This window comes from Danio rerio, chromosome 23 (assembly GCF_049306965.1).
Source record: "Danio rerio strain Tuebingen ecotype United States chromosome 23, GRCz12tu, whole genome shotgun sequence".
Lineage (NCBI taxonomy): Eukaryota > Metazoa > Chordata > Actinopteri > Cypriniformes > Danionidae > Danio > Danio rerio.
In genome coordinates, this window is record NC_133198.1 from 42,974,156 (window position 1) to 42,992,448 (window position 18,293).

At 36.6% G+C, this 18,293-nt stretch overlaps 1 protein-coding gene across 1 annotated transcript in view; it reads left to right on the forward strand.

Annotated features, from left to right (window-relative positions):
* Positions 1–18,293, forward strand: part of tmco4 (transmembrane and coiled-coil domains 4) — a 61,531-nt gene that overhangs the window by 5,293 nt on the left and 37,945 nt on the right. Inside the window, exon 3 of the mRNA XM_073939396.1 lies at positions 17,233–17,337. The gene's annotated coding sequence lies outside the window, so the exon portion shown is untranslated. The remainder of the gene's footprint in view (positions 1–17,232; positions 17,338–18,293) is intronic.

Below are 18,293 nucleotides of genomic sequence, written 5' to 3' on the forward strand. Positions count from 1 at the left end.
TGGAAAAACTGAACGCTTTACTAGCGAGGAAACAGTTAAACAGAGCATCTGCAGCGAGAGAATGAGATATAAGCCTCCTCATTATTTACTTTCACTTTCACTCTCGTGGATAAGGAAACGTGTTCAATTAGACATCAATTAGCCTACATAATTAATTTTGTTTGTTAAGCGCAAAAATTTGTTTCAAAACTATTTCTAAATTCAGTTCTAATTTCCAGCAAACGAATAAATGAACAATAATAACGAAATGTGGTCAAAAACCTGAGTTATATCCTAAAACACATGCTGTGCCCCATATGGTCTAAAACCTGACAGGTGGGCAAATCTAAGCTTGTTTTTAATAAAACAAATATAAATATGCATATAATAAATAATACTGCTAATAATTATAACATTATACATTTATGTAGGCTAGAAAATAATAATTTTTGTAATATGACTAAATTAAAGTTGTTGACTCCATTAAAGTTAATGACTCCATTAAAGTTGTTATCATCATTGATAAAGAGAAAGAATCTCAACACCTTAAGGGCCTACTCACACTATGCCATCCGTACCGTGCCCAGGCCCGTTTCCCGGATCCCTTGAGAAGTGTGAGTGCGCTGAATCGAGCTCAAGCACGGTTCACTTGGCCGGCCCTGGCCGGTTGGAAGAGGAGGGCCTGAGCGCAGTTCACTTGGGCTTTGGCGCAGTACACTTGTAGTGTGAGTGCAAAGCGCGCCTGAGCCCGAAACTGAAAGCGAGACGTGACTTTTAAGGGACTGTTTCATATGGATTTAAAACTCATTCTTATTGTTCAGTGAACGCAAACTCCTCACTGCACGACAGCTGCGCGCCTTCAGCAGACCTCCTCATTCCTGCAGCACGAGGGCTTTATGATTGTTTATGAGCGCCAAAAGAGGTGGATCTGTTCGGCGGAATATCTGACTGCGTGTCACCGCATCCCTAAGGACTGTTTGGCGAAATATTTGACTCCATGTCACTGCATATCAAACGACTGAAACGATATAACTAGAGAAATCTCCACTGTGCTGTTGAGTGAGAGAGCGCTTCTCACTGAACAGCACAGCAGCAATGACGTAAGCGTGTCGAGGCCTGATTGTGGTGTAAGTGCGGGCCATCGGGGTAGACGGGAGGGGGGACAAGCGTGCTTTGGGCCGGTTCGGGCAACTGTACCTAGTGTGAGTACGGCCTTAAAGCAGGCAAAGTTGTTTATTTACGTTTATTTATTGTTTATTTAAGTTACATGTTTAAATATACAGACAGTAGAATGAAACAAAGAAAAAATCCACGGAAAAATCCACTTTGCGCTGTAGCGCATGGTCTAACAGGGTTGAGCTTATTCTCTTAATGAGTTATAGGTGTGTTTTGAGAATGAACCAATCAGAGTCTCATCTCCCATTCCCTTTAAGAGTTAGTTGTGTTACGCCGTAGCGCATTTGCTATTTACATGGTGGACTTTGTAAGTGGAAAAACTGAACGCTTTACTAGCGAGGAAACAGTTAAACAGAGCATCTGCAGAGAAAGAATAAGATATAAGCCTCCTCGTTATTTACTTTCACTTTTACTATTGTGGATAAGGAAACGTGTTGTACGCACAGACATCTATTAGCCTACATAATTAATTTTGTTTGTTAAGCGCAAAAATTTGTTTCAAAACTATTTCTAAATTCAGTTCTAATTTCCAGCAAACCAATAAATGAACAATAATAACAAAGTGTGCTCAAGGAGTTTTATCCAAATACACATGCTGTGCCCCATATGGTTTAAAACCTGCAGGTGGGCAAATCTAAGCTTGTTTTTAATTAAACAAATATAAATATGGATATAATAAATAATAATGCTAATAATTATAACATTATACAAAAGCAAATTGTTATGAATAAACTAAAAAAGCCCCTTGAGGTGAAAAAGGAATGAAAGTATGGTTTTTATATTTATGTAGGCTAGAAAATAATAATTTTTGTAATATTTTAATCCTTTAATTCTTTTTCATCTGTAAAGATATTTGCGTATTGCTGTACATCCTGTGTGTATTAAGCAGTGTGTAAGCGAGGTGCACAACTAACGCGGTCTGCGCTGGACAATAGACCAGCTTTGATCTGATCTATTGAACTGTCTAAGTTCTTCAAAATAGTAACGCACCAGCAAAACGCCTCAACACGCCTCCATTTTTAGACTAGAACACCTATTGGTGCACATATGAGCGCAAATGCATTTGCTATTTAAACAGCGTAGCGCAAAACGTCAAAACGACTCTTGCACCAAGCTGAAACTAGCAGTCAACAATTGGGTCACGCCTTGCGCCGCATAGCTATGTGTGTATAATAGGGCCCTAGAGGTGCAACAAATAGCAAAAATAAATAAATAAACACATGCATTTTTTCATGTTGACACGGTCATAGAACAGATCCAATCTTCGTCACATATGAGCAAAAAAAATCATAATTGGTTCACATTTAACTAGCAGTGTAAACAGGGCCAAAGTCCACCATGTAAATAGCAAATGCGCCATGGCATGACACAACTGACTCTTAAAGGGAATAGGAGATAAGACTCTGACTGGTTTAATGCACGTTATGCTCAAAACACATCCATAACTCATTAAGAGAATAAGCACAACCCTGTTAGACCATGCGCCAAGGCGCAGAGCGTAATTTTCCATCCTTTAAATAGCAAAAGTGAATTCGGACACGATCTTACTGATTTTGCACTATGCGCTTTAGACTTTGCGCCTAGATTTTATTATCCACAATAAAAACAAAAACAAAAAAAACACCATTAAATAACAAGAAACATTTGATTTTACGGATTGTATTCACATCAATGCTTAATAATATCCATAGGTCTAATAATAACATGCAAGTGATCAACTTACACTACATTATTTCAAGAGTTCACACTTAGCTCATGATTTATACATAGCTTGTTTGGCTTGCTGTCCCGGGAGAGAGCCCTGAGCTCGAGAGATTCTCGAGGCCAGAGCTCCCCTCTTTCGCAGGGTGAGGGGAAATTGAGCTCAGGTGGATCTCAAACTCCCCCGCTGCTGAGGCCAAGGTGAACTTCCTGAGAGTAAAACATTAGAAAAAAGATTTAGGCTTATTTATCTATAATATGCACATTTGGATGATGGGAGGAAACCGGGAAACACGGGGAGAACATTCAAACTCCGCACAGAAATACCACATGGCCCAGCGAGGAACCAGCGCCATTGGTATTCTTGCTATTAGGCAACGGTGCTAGTCACTAAGCCACCGTGCCGCCCGTTCTGGATAAAGGTGGAAGAAGGGGAGGAGGGGGGTTTCTTCCAGAAGATAGCTGTAGAAAGGAAATGAGAATATATATATATATATATATATATATATATATATATATAGTGACTTAGGATCATCTGATTGGATGACCATGATTAGTTAATGTGGTCCAGCTGGGTCAATCATGAGTACATGCTCCTCTCGAATCAGCTGGGTCAATCATGAGCACATGCTCCTCTCGAAATTAGTTTAAAACTTCACAAAGAAAACTTTACAATGACAAACTATTGTACCTGATCAATTATAATCACAACTGGACATTGTTAGATTAGTTTAGATTAGATTCAACTTTATTGTCATTACACATGTACAAGTACAATGCAACGAAATGCAGTTTAGGTCTAACCAGCAGTGCAATTGCAGCAAGTGCCAGGATACAGGTATAAGTTATAAAGTGCAGTTATAGAAAAACTATGGTGATATTTACAGATGGATGTACTATCAACATTATTTACAGGTTGCATAAGCTATGAACAGATTTACAATATATGAATATATGTGCAGGTTGCTATTAATAATCAGTAGTGTGCAGATAAATAAACATGATTACAAGTGTATATGTTACAATATATGAATATATGTACAGGTTGCTATTAATAATCAGTAGTATGCAGATAAATAAGCATGATTACAAGTGTATATTTATAGTGGGTGTCTACATAATTACAAATGTCCATATGCTGTGGGTATGTACAGTTCAAACTGTTGTGCATGCAACAGTTTGACTATTGCAGATATTGTGCTATAGATTCTAAAATGACGGATTGTGCAGCCCTAATAGTGATACTTATAGTATCTCAGAATTATTATTTGGTTTTTTTTTATCAACCACATGTCAGCAATACCAATTCTATTCATCTTTATATCTGTAGCGCTTTTACAATGTTGATTGTGTCAAAACCGCTTAACATAGAAGTTCTAGTGAAGTCCAGTTTTTTAGAGTTGAAGTTCAGTTTAGTGTGTTTTAAATGTCACTGCTGAAAGTTCAAACACGGAAAAGCAAATCCATCGATGCGCAGCTACACAAGTCATAATCCAAGCAAGCCAGTGTCAAGACAAAAAAAAATACCCTATACTTTTACTCACACTACATTTTTTTGCAATGATACTCTTTTTCCAGTACTTTTCCCCCCACTGTTCATACATTGTCAGGCATTGTCTTTCAAACCATTCATCCGAGAAATCAGCTGCACCTGGAAAAATGTTGATATGGAATGTGTGCGAATGGCTTTTATATTCCCACGCAGAGCAAACAGCGCAGTGACACTCTGCTATGCTCATTGACCATGAGGTAATATCATTCCAGAGGGTGTCGAGAGTGGAAATAAAGCTCCAAGAGAGTGATTTGAATATCAAATAGCACTGTATAATGCTTTTTTTAATCAATGAGTACTAAAAAAAGCATAGACTTTCCACTTAAGGTGTGTTGAATTTCAAGAGGGCTTCATGAAAACTGAAATAGGTGTCTGACTTCTCTGCCAAAACGGTTAATAGCATGTCGAAGCGAGAGTGGTTTTGGGAATTGCGAGGTCATGTGATCTCTGCAGGGCTTATATTAGGTGTATTGTGAGTCAGTGGATGTGAGTGGGTATGAGGGAAGGGTACAGGCATGGCACTCAGAAATAGTGGAGATGTGAGCACGCATATGCGAGCTCCTCTGAGACGGATCTGCTTTCAGAAAACAGCCAACTGGACCAACAACAACAACAACAACATATGCTGTTGTCACTATCAAGCTTCACAAATCAACTTCACTGATTAGCTAGATAAAATACAATCAAGCAATATAAATAAGTAATAATGAATATTTTTGTGTGGTAAATATGGTGTTATTGCTTAGATGTGGTTTTCAGAAATGATCGCAGTTATGGCTGCACAATATAATGTTTCAGCATATGATATCACAATATCTGCAATAGTCACATTGCTGCATGCACAATGTCCAGTTATGATTATAATTGATCAGGTACAATAGTTTTTTATAGCAAAGTTTATGCTATAATGTTGTGAAAGTTTTATATTTGCATGTTTTTAGCACAAATTGCTTTGATGCTGGAATCTAGGGGCCCTATTATACCTCGGTGCAATAAGACGTGTTTGGCGTGATTTGTTGCTATTTTCAGACCAGCGCAACCCTTTTTTTCACATTTTGCACCACGTTGTTCACTCATTCATTTTCTTTTCGGCTTAGTCCCTTTATTAATCCAACATTTCAGCAAACTGTAAAAACCTGTCATATTTACCAAATGAAACAAGTATATTTTGATAAAATATTACTGAAAGTTCAAAATACTTATTAGAAAAATGTACACATACTTAAGAACTTGTTTAAATAGGAGGAACTCAAACAGGAGTTACTGCTAATTTGTAGTAACGTTCTACTTTTAGAATAATAAAGTGTGGACGATTGCAACGGTGCAATATTTTCACCATTTGTTGGTTGTGTAAGACATGATGTGGCAAACGAGCGCAATATATCATGACAAATGTTGAACTGACATACTTGTTTTGCATCTGGGTCTGGTTTTACTCAGGGTCTTCAAGAGTTCAAGACTTGCATGAACCAGGCTGGACCACCATTGATTTCATACGTGCACGAACTGGTCTATTTACTGTTGTAAACCATTCTTTAAAGCCCACATAAAGAGTTTCAGTATGCCATTGTACATAATACTAGTTTTTCAGTAAATCAAAAGCTGCCTTTTCAGATTTGCCTCTATAATTCAGCTGTCAAATGAAGTCTTCAGGATAAAAGCAGTGTTTTTATCGCAGGCATGAGAATAAACAAAGCTGTAATCTGATTCTGTTATATATCTGCCAGCAGAGATCTGCAGGCACGGTAGGTTAAACGCGGTGATGATAATCAGAAGGAGCCTCTGTGGCCCATTTGTTAATGAAGACCAGACAGAAGGCATAAATAAAGACCTTCAACGCAGAAACCAAAAATATAGTTGGAATGTGAAGAGTTTTCCCATCCCGTATTTGTTAAGAACTGCCTTCCTGACTCTGAGTGTGACTTTTCAATACCTGCGTCACGTTGACTTCCCTCTTTGTGTCTGAATGACCTGACTTCCACTCCACTTTCCATGCTCCAGGTTTGTCACGAGTGTTGTTTGTGCACATTTTATGGCTTCCCATATGGGCCCCACATGTCGGTATGCATCTCTGCCTGTAAAAAAAGAAAAAAAGAAAAAAAGACTGGAAATCTCTGATTGTTTAACATCGTTGTACATCATGTGATTGAATGTTTTCTATATATACAAGTAGCTTTATTAGCATTAGTGTTCATCCACATTTTATTAATCATATTTAAGATACTGCATAATTAAATGCTGGATGAAACCGACAATGTATGACGTGTTAGAAAATGTTTCCAGTTTTTTGTAGAGAACAATATGATTCCATTTTACATGGATTCACAAAGATGCTATATTATATGGAGAGCCATTTTAAAGTTAAATCTTTATTCTTCAACATTCACTAGGGCTGTTTGCTGCTGAGTGTGATGCAGCTGGGATGAGAATCAGCTCCTCCAAGGCCATGGCGCTTCACCAGAAAAGGTGGTGCGCCAACTCCAGGTTGGAGTAAAGTCCTTACCCCAAGTGGAGAAGTTCAAGTATCTTGGGGCTTTGTTCACAAGTGAGGGAAGCATGTTACGTAGGATTGACACATGGATCGGTGCAGCGGAAGCAGTAGTGTGGTCCGTTGTGGTAAAGAAGGAGCTGAGCCGAAAGGCAAAGCTCTCTATTTACCAGTCAATCTACCTTCCTGCTCTCACCTATAGTCATGAGCTTTAGGTCATGACAGAAACGACAAGATCTCAGATCCAAGCAGCCGAAATCAGTTGCCTTCGCAGGGTGGCAGGGCGTACCTTTATAGATAGAGTGAGGAGCTTTGTTACCCGAGAGGAGCTCTAAGTAGAGCCGCTGCTCCTCCACATCGAGAGAAGTGGCTCGGGCATCTGTTTCAAATGCCTCCGGGACGCCTACCTAGGGATGTGTTCCAGGCATGTCCCACCAGAAGGAGGCCTTGAGGAAGATCCTGGACATGCTGAGGGACTATGTATCTCGACTTTCTTGGGAACGCCTCGGGATCCACCCGGAGGAGCTGGAGGAAGTTTCTGGGGAGAAGGAGGTCTGGGGTGCTCTTCTGAGACTGCTGCCCTCATGACCTAGCCCTGGAAAAGCAGAGGAAAATGAATGAATGAAAATGACACCTACATAGGGAAGTGTTCCAGACATGTCCCACCAGGAGGAGGCCTTGGGGAAGATCCAGGACATGGTGAGGGACTATGTTGAGGAACATGCTTTTAAATATTAAAAGTTTTGTCATGTTATTATGTGTGCCAGGCCAGAAGTCACTTTGAAGTAGTCTGAGCCTCGGACATTATCATAAAGGCTATTCTGGAGTTTGGGAGCCATATTTGAGACGAATCGACCTCCTTTTGTGGACTTTGCCAATCTGAGTCCTACCAGAAGCCCTGAGTTTTGAGATCTAGTACTAGTATCCTTATAAAAAAGCACTTGTACACATGAAAACAGATGCTTTTGAATATTATAAGTCTTGCTGTAGTATGTTTAACAGGCCAGAAGTCACATTGCAAACAAACACTGTTTGTATTTATCACATAAACATTTCATGAGACTTTGCCTGAAGATGCCCATGTGATTGTATTAGCTGCACCAGCTAATTGATCGGTCTCAGCGTTCTCTCAGATCATGTTTTCTAAAGGGCCTGGGGCAAAGTCTCCGATTGAAATGGTTTGGTTTAAAGATCAAAAAATGGTTTGATCTTCTATTGGTCTCACGTAATCATCTGATGCGATTTCAGAGTTCACCAAGCTTGAATTTTGGAATGCAGTGACATGAGAAACTTATCGCTTGGGATAGCATTTCTGGTCTGTCACATTCGCATAAGTATAAATGTAAGTCTATGGGGCGAAAAGTGCACAGTGACCAATGCTTTACTCAGAGCAAAATTTTAGCAGTCCTAAATAGGTTTGTCATGAAAGTGGAATTCTGTACCAATCGATACTGTAATTTTAAAAACGTCCATTTCACAAGAACATTTGAGTGCAGCATTAAACAGCACTGATTTGCCATTGAGTTCACATGCTCAACAGAAATGACTGTGATTAGCCTTGAATGTCATCAGTTTACCGAACTCACTGCTGTTTACTGAGTTTAACTACAGATACAGGGACACTGGAACGTTTTAAAGCTGCGATGCATCAGTGGATCGCTCGTTCGTCAGCGTATAGACAAATAAGTTGTTCGAAGTGACTTTGGCATGCTCCAGTGTCCCTGTATCTGTAGTTACACTTAGTAAACAGCGGGGATTTGTTAAACTGATGACCTTCACTGCCAATCACAGTCACTTCTGTTGAGCTCGTAAACACAATGGCAAATCAACGCAGTTTAGGAAAGCGCTCATATGTTAGCGGGAAATGTTTTTAAATTTTCTTTATTTTTTTCAGTACCAAAATTCAGTATCATGACAAGTCTAATATGAAATGATACATTTGTGCCACTTTCTTTTCGCTGATAAGATGTACTGCCAGGTATACAATGTTCCTGCGTGACTTCAGGCGATACTTCTGGGTTTCTTCCCACCGCAGCCTCGATTTGGCTTTTAAAATGTTGGCCATGTGAAATTAGTCTATTAATGCCAGTTTTCCATTGAAGTTGTGATTTTGCTTTCCTCAAAACATGGGATGGAAACAGTTTTAATGATTTATGATTTATCCAACATCAGTTTTTTTTTTTATGTGCAACTTTGAATGGAAAATCACTATTGGCTTTAGAGGTAAATTGGAAAGCTGATTTTCCATCCCTATAGGTTTTAAGGAGGAGAAAAAAAGCAGCACAGTTTCATCATTCAGAGTTTCCCAATTTTAACAGCGCCAACACCCTCTTTACAAGTTTTCCGTGCAGCGCTCCCAAACGCTTCTCCCTGCCAGCGGTACTTGAGGAATCAATCCATCACATCCATCTCAAATTGCGACAGCATTTGTGAAACTAAGCTACTAACTGTGAACGAACATCAGTGATGTATTTACAGCATTCTGAAAAGCTAGGAAAGAATTTCTCAGTGGAAGAGGAATTTCCCAAAAAAAAGGCTATTATATCCAGACAAATACAATGAGGCCCTTGTGTCCTCTTCTGCTGTCTGCTGAAAGATCCTTTATTAGAGCGTGTTTGCACTAGAATTGATCGTTTTGAATGGAAACCACATAATGTCTGGGGTTAAACCTAGTAAACGCCCGTGATCTCTTTCATTCAGCTCAGATTTAGTCATCAGTAAGCTAAAGGGAACTAGGCGGACTCGCTCGCTGACTAAATGTCAGTGGGTGACAGCTTATTTTCCCATGAGAAGAAACAGAGTCCGAAGTCAAAGGAGTTTTTATTCAGAGGACTGTTTATGAATGCCTGAGGATGTCCTGAACACTTGTGCTACGTCCAGAGGAATTATAGGGCCATTATGGTGTTCATGTAATAGTGTTTACTGCTATTAGGGTATTCTGGATTCAGTACGGATGAAGCGTATACAGCAGCATAAAAAGTTGGAAACCACAAACTTTAATTTGCTCTCTTAAAGAAAGACGCCACTGTATTTTAGAAATAGGCTCATTTTACAACTCCTCTAGAGGTGTACAGTACATTTACGCTTTACTATTTTTGAATCCATTGAATCGATCTCTGAATTTGGCGGGAGCACTTTTAGCTTAGCTTAGCATAAATCATTGAGTCGGCTTAAACCGTTAGCATCTCGCTCAAAAAATAACTAAAGTTTTGATAATTTTTCTATTTAAATCTGGACTTCTGTACTGTATCCCCCCCAATTTCTGTTTAACAGAAAAAAAAATTGTTTTAATTGTAATTTAATTTGTAGTTTTATTTTAGTTTTTTTAGTTTTAATAACTAATTTCCAGAGTTGGGTGTATTGCGTTCCACAGTATAAGCAGTGTTGCCAACTTAGCAATTCTATTGCTAGATTTAGCAACTTTTCATACTACCCTAGCAACTTTTTTTTTTTCAAAAAGCACCTAGCAACAAATTTACCAATTTTTAACATTCATTTGGCTACTTTTAGCAATTTTTAAAAAGTGACTCAAAAGAGCAGTGGCTGCAGGCTTCACTGAGTAGAGTAAATTGCTAGCTCAGACTGTTTTTCATAACTGTTAATTTACTGATATGTGTTAACATGTATAATTGTTGGTAATTTAGGTAGCAATCAATTCCAATAGTGCTATAACTGTTGTCACTTTTGCAAATGTGTTAATTTCACAAGTTAAAAAGAGTAAGTACACAAGCTGTGATTGTTTTAAAAAAAAACTTATTTTGTATACTACATAAAGATGTAGTTTTGAGTTGCGATTACACAATGAAGCCATCACGCAAAGTAATATGTTAATAAGAACCTATTTATTGTGCATCTGCATGAAATGTTCTAATACACGGCGCCTCAGAGAGTAGAGACATAACGGGCTTAAGCTTGTCTGATACTACATGATGACATCACTGACATGCAAATTAGTGTGTGATATCATCTGGCAACATTTAGATACTTTTCGGGCAGGCTTTAGCTACTTTTCATTGGAAATAGTTGGCAACACTGACAGTAAGGCATAACTATTATAACTGCATTTTTGTGGAACGCAGTAAAGTAACGGATTCAATTTTAAATTTGACTAATTTGATTACAGTTACCAAAGTCAGTGTAATTGTGTTACTTACAGTGCACATATAGTTTATATCACATTTCTTTTAAATCACGTTTTCCGATGCAACTTCAGTTAAAAGATATGGACTTTTAAATAGCTGGAAAACGCGAGCTGAAATAGCTGTTAATGAGGGGTTGTTTCTTCAAGTGGCAATACAGACATTACTTTGATTTCATTAAGCGTGAAAACAAAAATATTGCTGTGAAATGCAGTCCAGCTTCTAAAGAACGTTCGACTGATTTAACTCAACCAGCAACTTGTTCAAGCACTAGACCCTTTTCACATTTCTGGGTTTCTCAGTAAATCGTCATAGTTGGGAAAACATGGAGCGCAGTGAATGTGAGAATACAACAAATAATAAATCAAACAAATTTAATTTGCTAAAATAATAAAAGAAAAACTCCACAATGATGACTTTCACAGACTTTCAGAAAAAGGAAAACATTTGTGTGAGACTGAAAACGGCAGCCAAAGGAGAGAATAACGTCAAATTTACTGTCCTGCCTCATACACTGCGTTAGGAATGCCTCACACAAGCAGTAATTAATTTTTTTGTCATTTGAAGCAAAGATGATATAATACATACATAAATACTTATAAATGTTTATACATTTAAAAAAATGCTTTGTGATGCTTATTCAGTGTTGTGCAAAGAATCCTTTATTTATTAATGATATAGTCCTGTACGCATCATTAGTGTGAAAAGGAACACAAGCTGTGGTTGTTATACTGCCCCCTAGTGTTTATTTAACCTAAAAACTGTAGTCAAACGTGTGTTGAATTACGGTTTCACAAAAAATATGGGCTAAAGCACGTACATCTTGTGTTAAATGAAGTATTTGTAAATGTGATATAAATATGCATAAACACAAACATTGAATTTATTTGTGAGGATTTCAGAATACATACTTAATTATATTGGTTTGTAAGTAATGCACTGATTCGATGTGTGCGATGTCAGTGTTATGACATTATATGTCATCTTTAGAGGTACAGTGTAAATTGCTGCCAATTCTTAGCGTGATTAGATTTCACTTGTTTATTTGATGACTTCTGTCTCTAAATGCCCGCCATAATTTCACTCTAACAGACATTTGAGAAGGAGCAAATCTTCATCTATCCTCACTGTGACTCTGAGAAAAAACTGACACATTAAAACAACCAAATTTGCGATGGGAACCCCTTTTTTCCACTCTGTTCTGCATTTTTCCCATTTCCTCAAGTCATTGTTAGTTCCTCACATGCTTTCATGCGTTTCAATGCAATTCTGCCTTTTTTGGCCGCAGTTTTATACAGCTGCGGTTTTCCTTTATATCTCTCCTTAGACATATCATGACCCATTCTTTCACTCTCCACCCCCGTCCTTCCCAAAAGACTGTCCAGCAGCTGCCTGCTTTTCCATAGAAACACACATATACACAGTCACACACAGAAAAAAACACTCTTTCTTCAAGTGCACGAAAATGTAGACGTTCTCTAGAAACTAAAAACAAAATAAATATATAATACAAACAACTTAAAGATGGATGTAATTTTTTTTATTCCGTTTACCTTCATAAAACTAAATACTCAAAATGATGAAATATAGCTTAGTCTCGTTATTCATCAGGGGTCGCCACAGCGGAATGAACCGCCAACTATTCTGGCATGTTTTACACAGTGGATCCCCTATCAGCTGCAACCCAGTACTGGGAAACATCCATACACACTCATTCACACTCATACACTACGGCCAATTTAGTTTATTCAATTCGCCTATAGCACATGTCTTTGGACTGTGGGGGAAACCGGAGCACTGGAGGAAAGCCACGCCAACACAGGGAGAACATGCAAACTCCACACAGAATTGCCAACTAGCCCAGCCAGGACTCGAACCAGTGACCTTCTTGCTGTGAGGCAACAGCGCTACCCACTGCAGCACCGTGTCGTAACACAAAACAATTAAGTTGTCCCAAAAAAACTTTCAAGAATTGTTGATTCAGCTCAATTTAATTTGAAGCGGCAAAAATAATTTTTGAGTGTTGTTTAAAAGAAAAAAATCCTTAATTTTAATTTATCATGCACCGAAAAAAAAATGATACTTGCTAAATTGTTGCAAACAACTGATATGGGCTGAATTAAAACATACAATTTTCTAATGTTCAATTCAATTTGTTTGAATTCAGCCCATATCAATTGTTTGCAGTGGCTAAGTGGTTAGCACTGTTGCCTCACAGAAAGAAGGTCGCTGGTTCGAGTCCTGACTGGGTCAGTTGGCGTTTCTGTGTGGAGTTTGCATGTTCTCCCCGTGTAGGTGTGGGTTTCCTCCGGGTGCGCCGGTTTCATCCACAAGTCCTAAGACATACGGTACAATTGAATTGAATAAGCTAAATTGGCCGTCGTGTACGTGTGTGTGTGTGTGTGTGTGTGTGTGTGTATGGGTGTTGTACAGTACTGGGTTGCAGCTGGAAGGTCATCTGCTGCGTAAAACGTATGCTGGAATAGTTGGCGGTTCATTCCACTGTGGCAACCCCTGATAAATAATGGACTAAGCCGAAGGAAAATAAATGAATGAATGAATGCTTCTTGTTTTACCAATTTTTAGATATTTGGATTTGAAACGAGACATAATCTCTAATTATGCATTACTTTTTGTTTGTTTGTTTGTTTGTTTGTTTGTTTGTTTTTTTGCAGTGTATATATGCAGTTTTGGATTTGGAAGTTATTTTGAGCACATGTTTGTGATCTTTCTTTTCATGTGTTTACTTTATCTGCCTAAGCGGATGTCAAGAGGGTGTATTTAGTTTATATTGACTTTGATTGGGCGCCAAATTCCCCAAGAATCCCCCTTTGCTGTGAAGACCTGTCTCGACAGATTCGGCTGCGGATGTGCTGAAAACACACACTTACTGAAGAACAATGGTTGCTAAAGCAGATTTTCATAAGTGTGTGTGTGCTCTGTTATCTCTCAGCAGATGTCAGGATCTCTTGATGACAGGTCGATGACTGTAAACCCGCTGCACTTTTAGCTTTGAACAAACAGTTTTAGCACCGTTCTTGTGTTTTTCTGTTCTGTTTAAGGGTAAATCAGTGTGTGTTTGTGTGTGCGATTGAGCGTGGAAAAGGTGATTGTTCGCCACTGACCCAGATCTAAACAGATGTGCTTGAAAATCTGAGAGAAATGATAAGCACTCAACTATAAGCTCATAAACAGTAAGCAAAGATCAACAAACAGTAATAAGTGAATCAACATGACAGACTCCAGAGATAACAGAGATACATAAAAATAAATCCAGTCTTTCTCATTAACTCTTTCTTTCTTAATTTTTTTAATGAAATGCCATCAGAGATTTCCCAGTGTTTCTCTGCTGCAATCAGATCACAGTAATTAACCCCGAAAAAGCCAATGCAAAGCAAACACTACCAACTTATTACGGTATAAATACAGCATTACAACAAACAAAAGAGAGAGATCGACTTAGAAAGTCATTTACCTGTTCTGTAATGATTTGTTCAGCTGTAGTTTGAAACGTACACTGAAAAATGCTGTTTTTCTTCCCAAAGGGGTTATTATGCGGCCTCTGCCGCCATCAGGTCGCCATCTGAATCTTCGATATTGTAAATATTTAAAATAGGCACCAAAGGTGGGTAGAGTATCCAAAATCTATATTCAAATAAAAGTACAAGCACTTGCGGAATTTTTTACTCAATTAAAAGTATCAATCTTAAAAGTTACTCGAGTAAAAGTAAAAAGTATCTGATTAAAAAAATTACTCCATTATCAAGTTACTAGTTACTTTTAATCATACATATGTATGTGTATATTTATTTATTTTAATATATATATATATATATATATATATATATATTTTTTTTTTTTTTTCTTCTGGAGAAAGTCTTGTTTTATATAAATTAGAATAAAAGCAGTTTTGGTTGTTTTAAAAACAATTTTAAGGTGCCTTATTATACCCTAACTTGCCGAATTAACCTGGTTAAGCCTTTTAAAAAAAACGCTTTAAGCTGAATACTATGAAAAATATCTAGTAAAATATAATGTGCTGTCATTATGGCAAAGATAAATGAAATCAGTTATTAAAACTATAGAAATGGGTTGATAAAATCTTTCTGTTAAAAAGAAATTGGGGAAAAATAAAATAATAATAAGCTAAAAATTCTGACTATATATATTTACGGATTAAATTATGATAATTGTGACACTTACCACCATGTGATTTTTCAGGTTGGAGCTGTAGTTCATGTATATGTTGCTATGTCAGTTCGATGTTGACATCTTGGAGTGAAAACATAGACTGAACTTAAGGATGCGGTGAGGTGGTCCAATAAACTCACTGCACAGACAGTGTGACCGTCCTCTCGGAACCGCAGATGACTATGGCGTAACCATAGTATCATATTTATTATCATTTGACAGTAATGGAGGAACGCCACCAAATGTTGCGAAGTAAGAGTAATGATTTTTCTCTAATAATTTACTTGAGTAAGAGAAAAAGTACACATATCTAAATATACTCAAAAAGTACACGTTACCCAATCATTTTACTCAAGTAAATACAACGAAGTAAATGGAATTCGTTACTACCCACCTCTGATAGGCACTATCCTTATAAACAAACTGCATAGCTGCAATCAAAACAACTACATTCTCGCCTAAAAAAACAAAACCTTAAAAGCACATTATATTGTCCAACAGCTGCAAAATTTGTCAGACTGTAGAGCAGGGGTGTTCAAACTCAGTTCTGGAGGGCTGATATCCTGGAGAGTTTAACTATAACCCTAATTGAACACACCTGAACCAGCTAATCAAGCTCTTATTAGATATACTAGAAACTTCCAGCCAGGTGTGTTGAAGCAAGTTGGAGCTAAACTCAGTAGGACACCAGCCCTCCAGGACCGAAATTGGACACCCCTGCTGAAGAGTGTCCTCTGCTTGTTGCTGTGTGTGGGCAGAGTAATACACTAGGGTGAATAGAATACACAAGGGTGAATAGGCTTTACAGGTGTTGATATTTTTCAAATATTTACCAAATGATGTTTAACAAAGCAAGGAATTTTTCACAGTATTTCCTATTATTATTTTTTTCTTCTGGAGAAAGCCTTGTTTTTAATGTTTTAAAAACAATTTTAAGGTGCCTTATTATACCCTAACTTGCCGAATTAACCTGGTTAAGCCTTTAAAAAAAATCACTTTAAGCTGAATACTCAGTTAATAATCAGTTATTCCATTATACAGCAGTTTTTTTTTAGTTATCCGATAGTTATCATTTGGACATTGGATATTGCTTTAATATCTTACGTCTATCAGCCAATCAGATTTGAGAACCCGACAAAATAATAATCATTTATTATTATTAATAATGATAATAATATTAATAATAATAATAATAATAATAATAATAATGATAACAACAACAACAACAACAACAATAAAATAATAATAATAATAATAATAATAATTATTATTATTATTATTATTATTATTATATCTAATCTGCTGTAATATAATTAACTGTAATAAGTTATTGCATCATTTAACAGTTGATAATAGATTGAATAAATTTGTATTTGTATTATTTATTTTAAAAACACCAATAAAATAAATTGAAATCACATAAAATACATTTATAATAATTATGTTTATAAATATGGGCGTCATGGTGGCGTTGTGGGTAGCACGATTGCCTCACAGCAAGAAGGTTGCTGGTGCATGGGCTTCCTCCGGTTGCTCTGGTTTCCCCAACAGTCCAAAGACATGCGCCATAGGTGAACTGAATAAACTAATTTGTCCGTAGTGTATGTGTGTAATTGAGAGTGTGTGTGCGTTTCACAGTATTTGGTTGCAGCTGGAAGGGCGTCCGCTGTGAAAAACATATGCTGGATAAGTGAGCAGTTCATTCCGCTGTGGTGACCCCTGATTAATGAAGGAACTAGGCTGAAAAGAAAATGAATGAATTTAATAATGATAATAATATTTATTTATTTATTATTGTTATGTATTTAATGTATAATCTATATTGTGCATGCTTGTAATGAATATAACTACACTATCTTTATCTTTTCAGTTTCTAGGCTGTGGATGAAAATGTTGTGGCAGAATTTTTTATTAAATAATAATGAATAAACAAAATGACATGCATTAAAAAAACGATCTGTCAACATTAATGATATTTGTTTGCTCTTTATCTCTCTCGCACACAGATTACAAGCAGACATCTCAAGTGGAAATGGAGAAAAACGTATAAATAAAGATGTCTGTAATGCACACCAGTGTATAAACGGGATGTTTGGAGCTCACATGCACACGTAAGATTCTTCGCTGACATTTATTAGTGTAAATGAAAGAGCAGGGCTTACCAGTGATCTTAACATCTAGTTTTTCCTTCTTTTTTTTCTTTGCGTCTTAACTTCTCATCTCTGTAAAAGAGGACACATACCAGACACACAGAGAGAGAGAAAACAGACATGAGAGAAAATGCAGACGTGACGCATTATAGAAGTGCATATTAGAAACACACATTCATATCCCTTTAAGCTGTTACAGGTAGGTGTAATGGAGAGAATATGAATAGACACGTCCATAAAGCTGTAATGACACATTTGTATCATTGTTTTTTGTGTTTGAGCTTAATATACAGGTTGAATAAAATACAAAGGATTATTTATTTATTACATTTAGCTTCATAATGTAACATAGTTTTGTATTATTAATTTTTGTAGTATTTTGTAGCTGTGGATAGTGGTTAGAAATGTTGTGCGGCAGAAGGTTTTATCAAAAAAAAAAAAATGGGAACACTAAAATGACATGCATTTAAAATGAAGCACAGTCTTTCAGTGTTGATGATGATGTAGTATTTTTGTAGTACTTTAGTAGTATTAATTAATTCATGGTGATGATAACAGAAATGTTTGTAGTAATGTGGAATTTATAATAATTGTATATTTATTTGTTTGTTTGGTGTAGCATCATATTACAGCTGATTATGAATTAAAATAATAGCTGATAGTGAGAAATATCTAAATTAATACTCCCAATGCAAAAGATAACATGATTAAATATAATAATAATTATCATAATTATTAATAATAATAATAATAATAATAATGGTAATATTGTAATAATTGTAAAATAATATATCATAATAGTAATATATTATCATTGTTATTATTATTGTTGATGTTGTTAATAATAATAATGATAATAATAATAATAATAATAATAATAATAATAATAATAATAATAATAATAATAATAATAATAA